The following is a 6,357-nucleotide window of genomic DNA, read 5'->3' on the forward strand; positions in this document are numbered from 1 at the left end:
TGCAGTTTACATCCACGTCTGTCCAGACTCAGATATTACAGGAAATGAAGACTGAAGGATTTTAATAAAAGCTATTAAATGTGTGTTTTAGAATTATATTGATGTATGATTCCAGTGAGAAACATACTGACTTCAGTTAGAGACACTTTGACATTACACTGAATCATTTTATTTAAGAATTTTAATTAGACCCACCATGAGCTCTGTAAAGTCTCTAACCACCTTGTATACTATTTGGAGATCATTTGAAAGATCAAAGATCATATGGAGATATGTTGGTTTTTAATGTTTCTCTATGAATCCGTATCAGACTGTTGGTGTTATGATGTACTCACTCTTCCTTTTAGTTTCCTTCCGTCTCCTGTTAGCTTTGTAGCAGTGTTTAGTTCAGGACAAATGTATCATTCTTATTGGTAGATTGAGACATGTGACCTGATGTGACACCTTCAACCAGAGCAGCGATCCAATCAGCTAGAATACCTGAAAACACTGTGTGGGTTTTCACAGGCTCAACACATACCACACAAAGGGGTTTAGTATGTGTTTGAAGAGGAGCAGGAACTAGTTCAGGTGTTTAAGTGAAAACAAACAGTGTATGAAAATAATATTTAGCTGTGTTGACTCATATTTTTTTCCCTCCCATCTTCTTGTTGAATATAATTTTCCTTCACATTGAACTTGTATTGAAATAAATAAACAAAAACATAATGGTCACACCTTTATCTCAATATTTGATGTTCCATCTGCCAGTTGTCGAGTTCAGGATGTCTGGCTGTAGTGCCGGGTAAATGTACTGCCCTGGTGTAACCCCAAGCCCAATGAGAGAGAGACAGAGCACAGGTAGAGACAGAGGACAGGTAGAGACAGGGGTCAGGTAGAGATAGAGGACAGGTAGAGACAGAGGTCAGGTAAAGACAGGGGTCAGGTAGAGATAGAGGACAGGTAGAGACAGAGGACAGGTAAAGACAGGACAGAGGTCAGGTAGACAGAGGACAGGTAGAGACAGAGGACAGGTAGAGACAGAGGACACGTAGAGACAGAGGTCAGGTAGAGACAGAGGTCAGGTAGACAGAGGACAGGTAGACAGAGGACAGGTAGAGACAGAGGTCAGGTAGAGACAGAGGACAGGTAGAGACAGAGGTCAGGTAGAGACAGAGGACAGGTAGAGAGAGGAACTGTCATATTTACTTTGGGAAATGTCCAAATGCTCCTGTAATGGCCTGAGACAACCAGAGGAACCTGAGAAACACAACTCTCTACGGATTTCTTTTTAATTGTTCATATTAAATTAAATTATAATGTTAATATATTTTAATAATTTTTTGTTATTGCTGTTGTTTATATAGTTTGTAAATCTGTAAATAATTGAGTGATTATAAAAAAACTTTATGTATTAATGTGTTTTATCCAACAAAACATATAAAGTCTCCATGTGGCTGTTGTCATCTTCATCATCATCATCATCATCAGTCACTGTTAGTGTAGTTGTTGCTACTGTGCACCTTTGTCTCTCTCTCTCTCTCTCTCTCTCTGTCTCTCTCTCTCTCTCCCACACACCTAGAGCCGGAGGATCTGTCCTAGGTTTCTGCCTTTTAACAGGCAGTGTTTCCTTGCCCTTGTCTCCAAGGTCTTGCTCATGGTGGTACTGTTGGGTCTCTGTAATTAATGTTAAAGAGTTCGGTCTAGACCTGCTCTATTTGAAAAGTGTCCTGAGATAACTTCTGTTATGAATCGGTGCTAAACAAATAAAACTGAAGTAGTGGAGAATACATCCTGAACAAAAGCACAAAACATTAGTTGAATTTTAAAACCAACCAACCAGAGAATGAATAAACACACATACACGTATAATTATAAGTGATATTTTTAGTAAGAAAAAAAGGAGTCAATGTTGTTTTGCAGCAACTTTATATTCTATTTTCATTAGAAACAGACACAGAACATGTTCTGTTACATTCTTAATAATTTCTTTCACACATACAGGAGTGCAACTTACACGTTTTTGAATAAAATAAAATAAAGTTGTGATGTGAAAACATCCGATCTCTTCTCTCCGCTTCTAAAACAATTCCTTTTGTGGTTTGTGGTCATTTTAAGACTCAGATTATAAAGTTTTCAGCCTGCCATGCTGTCACTCTGTGTACAATGATGCAGCTGGAACACAACAGTGCAGAGATTCAAAAGATATTTTAAGGTTGGCTGGTTGACACTGAACTCAATTTCTGGCTCAACTGTATGAAGAAGCTGAAGGAGCATGAAGAGTTGGAAAAGGTCTGGCATGGATGGGATTTGAAGTTGAATACATTTTATAATGTATGAACTTTTAAATGTAAAGACGAGTATTGTATTTATACTGACCTAATGCAGACAGTTTCCTTTAAAAGAATCTGTTCCACTTCTATGTTCTAGTGGTGGACTGTAACTGTGCTGTAAAGGTTTGAAGTATCGTTACTTTGCTTGTTATTTCTATTTTCTGCTACTTTATACTTCTACTGCACTCAGAGGGAAATCTTATACTTTTTAACTACATTACACTTTAGCTGCTTTGCTTATTCAGATTAATTATAAACATATATCAACTAATAAATGATGTATTATTATAGATGAAACTACCCAAAAGTATAAAACCTTAAACTCCACCTCAATAATTATAATCCAATAATTGTGAACAATCATGAACTATTCTGTATATTGAGGTACTTTAGGAACAGTTGGATGTTAATACTTTGAATGCAGGACGCTGTAACAGAGTATTTTTACAGTGTGATATTTCTTTTTGTAGTTAATGATCCAGACAAAATATTCTGCTGAGAACACATACGTCACCTGGAGGCTCTGATAGTATCGAGTCTTATGGAGAAGTTGATTAATGAGTTTCTGGTCTCAGTCTCTAGTTTCAGTCTTCTTCCATACAGCATGATGTTCATTCAGTAACTGATGTCACACTGTACAACCACAGGTGTTAATCAGTGACCTTTGGACAGAGCCAGGGTAGCTGTTCCCTGTTTACAATCTTTATGCTAAGCTAGGCTATTAGCTGTTCATCAATCAATCAATCAATCAATGTGAACGTGTGTCAGCGTGAGGAAGAGAAAAAAGATTTTAAATTCCTGGATTATATTTGCACACTGGATTACCAGAAATGGTTAATAAATTACTCCTATTTGATATTTGTTAGCGGGTCTTCTGTTGTACCCGTAGTGGCGTGTTGAGTCCCGTCAGGTTTTTAAAATGTTGACATCGACTTGGTTCCGAAGTATCGGTACTCGTGGGACTGGACAGATTTGATACCTGCACTCATGCTGCTGTCACGGTGGTACCTTTTCCCTCCAGCTCTCACCAGGTGTGCTGATTGCTAAATGCTGAAGCTTTTAGTGTGGGGACTGTTACTGCCTCTCGGCTTTGTGTCTTTTCATAGTCCTGATTTGGTGGTTGTCTTTACGTTCATGAATCAGTTGCTTAAAGGTGTCTTTCTGTGGTTGATTTGGGTCAGTGGTGGAGTGTTGTTCGCCTCTAAGGTGGGAGGTAACAAATGTGGGCTTGTTCGGGACAGAACGTCCGTGAGGTGAGGTATAGGTGTTACCAGGTTTTAGAGTGCAGTGATCATCTCTTTGGTTAAACCATTTCTGGTTGTTGCTGCTTTTAGCTTTAGTTGTGTTTTTGACTGGAGCCCCCTGACCAGCTACCCACCCGGCAGGATTGAAGTGCACCACCTTCGGTGATAATCCTGACTGGGGGCGCACTTGTTTGTATGTCTTTATATCAATAAATCGGTTGTTTTAAAGGTGTCTTTCTGTGGTTGGAGTGTGTAGAGCTGCCTAAATAAATGGGGGCTCGTCCAGGACACAACGTCCCTGACATGAGGTATATGAGTTTTTAAGTGTAGTGTCTTTATGGTAATAAAGTATTTAGTTGTTTTAAAGGTGTCTTTCTGTGGTTGTTTGGGGTCAGGGGTTGAGTGCTGTTCGCCCTGTAGCGCCGCCTAAAGGTGGGACATAACACTGCATTGACCCTGCGTGTGTTTGAGTGTTTAAATAAAAGAAACAAGAGGAGGTAATGGGAGGGGGTCACATAGTGTGCCTCCTTTAAATGTCAGTGTTTATCTGCTGTTTGTCCCCACAGAGCGAATGACCTCCAGGCTGAAATAGCCTGAACACACACACACACACACACACACACACAGTATTGGTGGATAAGAGGGGTGTAACCAGTGACGGGGGGGGGGCGTGTAACCTGTCGATCGTCCTGAGGTCAAAGTATTGAAACCACACTGTACAAATACTCTGTTACTGCAGTAAAAGTATTAAAGTGTATTTAGTGTTTTGTTTCTTTGTAATAAATCACATTTAGTCCAAAGCTCCAAATTATTCCAAATACAAACTGTAAAAAACAAAGTGTTATTTTTAAGGCAAACGGATATTAGTGCTGTTACTTTTAGGGTTAATGTTGGTGTTTTATTCCATATTTTACCGTATAAATACAAGTTTTACCATAAAAACCTGTTTTGCCATAGAATTAACATGAAAATACCAAATGAGATCTGACGGTTGTTTACTGTGCAGTTAAAAATCTGTAATATAAGAACATGCAGTGTAAATAAAGCCATCAGATATTATGGTAAAAGGACATTAGTGCTGTTAATTTTAGGGTTAATGTTGGTGTTTTATTCCATGTTTTACAGTCATATTTAAGCTTTTATTACAATCATTCAAAGGAAAAGCAGGAAATCTTAATAGACTGATCAGCTGTATTTGTATAAACTGTTGGGTAGTTTAATTTATAACAAACATCATATTTTATAAACTCTTTGTATGTTTTGTGTGTAAAAATATAAATTTGTAACTAAATCTGTCAGATAAACGCAGTTACAATATTAGATGGAGGAGAAGAGGAAATGTACTGCAGATATAATTTATAGAGTCATTCCAGACTGGGAAGTTATATTTATATTTTTCACGCAGAGAATAATTTAATTTAAACGGGATTCACAGGGTTGAACATATTTAAACTGATATTATAGCTGCTTTAAATAAAACCTGATCTTCTGTGTGACTCATTCTTCTACAATCCTCATTCAGCTCAGAGGGGATTTATGTTTACTCACATTAAACTATGATCTGTGTGATCAGTGAATAAGTGAGTGAATACAGGCTCTCTGAAGTGATGTCTGATAATGTGTTCGACTCGAGCGGCTTTTTGTAAATAAGAGTGAAACCGAATAAACACGTAAACACGTCAAAACCTTCAGAGAATCACAAATAACAGGAAGACAGGACGTTCCTGTGACGCTGATACCTGCTGACGACTCGAGTGACGGAGTGATTTCACTGTTCTACAGAGACTCTACAGTGAAGAGCAGCTGTAATAATAACAAACAGTAAAGAAAGTGGAGTGAAGCTTTGTGTTGACGCTGCCGCAGTCGTCATGGTAACAGTGACATCAGATCGATATCTGCTCTTTAAAACCACCTGATCGTGTTTTAATTCATCCATTAACAAACCCTTTAACACACATTCATTGTTAAAGCCCTTAAAGCTTCCAGATGTCAGATTATTGATCAGTGTACTGATCAGTGAACAGGTTGTAGTGGAGCTTTGTCCCTCTGCTGCCTGTGGACTGATCTCTATGTGTCTCTATGTAGGATGAGGGTCAAAGGTTGTGACCTTTATGCTCCCGAGTGCCAACAGTGGGCAACACAGAGTCCACAACACAGAGTCCAACACAGAGTCCAACACAGAGTCCAACACAGAGTCCACAACACAGAGTCCAACACAGAGTCCAACACAGAGTCCAACACAGAGTCCACAACACAGAGTCCAACACAGAGTCCACAACACAGAGTCCACAACACAGAGTCCAACACAGAGTCCAACACAGAGTCCAACACAGAGTCCACAACACAGAGTCCAACACAGAGTCCACAACACAGAGTCCAACACAGAGTCCAACACAGAGTCCAACACAGAGTCCACAACACAGAGTCCACAACACAGAGTCCACAACATAGAGTCCACAACACAGAGTCCACAACACAGAGTCCACAACACAGAGTCCAACACAGAGTCCACAACACAGAGTCCAACACAGAGTCCACAACACAGAGTCCAACACAGAGTCCAACACAGAGTCCACAACACAGAGTCCAACACAGAGTCCACAACACAGAGTCCACAACACAGAGTCCACAACACAGAGTCCAACACAGAGTCCAACACAGAGTCCACAACACAGAGTCCAACACAGAGTCCAACACAGAGTCCAACACAGAGTCCACAACACAGAGTCCAACACAGAGTCCAACACAGAGTCCAACACAGAGTCCACAACACAGAGTCCACAACACAGAGTCCAACACAG

The 6,357-nt window shown here is 39.7% G+C and overlaps 1 protein-coding gene across 1 annotated transcript in view; it reads right to left on the bottom strand.

Annotated features, from left to right (window-relative positions):
- Positions 1 to 1,891: 1,891 nt before the first annotated feature.
- The window catches only part of LOC127360319 (prolyl 4-hydroxylase subunit alpha-1), a 17,501-nt gene continuing 13,035 nt past the window's right edge, over positions 1,892 to 6,357 (bottom strand). Inside the window, exon 16 of the mRNA XM_051394708.1 lies at positions 1,892 to 6,357. This exon is cut by the window's right edge and continues 1,921 nt beyond it. The gene's annotated coding sequence lies outside the window, so the exon portion shown is untranslated.

The sequence above is a fragment of the Dicentrarchus labrax genome, unplaced genomic scaffold, assembly GCF_905237075.1.
Source record: "Dicentrarchus labrax unplaced genomic scaffold, dlabrax2021, whole genome shotgun sequence".
In the NCBI taxonomy this organism is placed as follows: domain Eukaryota; kingdom Metazoa; phylum Chordata; class Actinopteri; family Moronidae; genus Dicentrarchus; species Dicentrarchus labrax.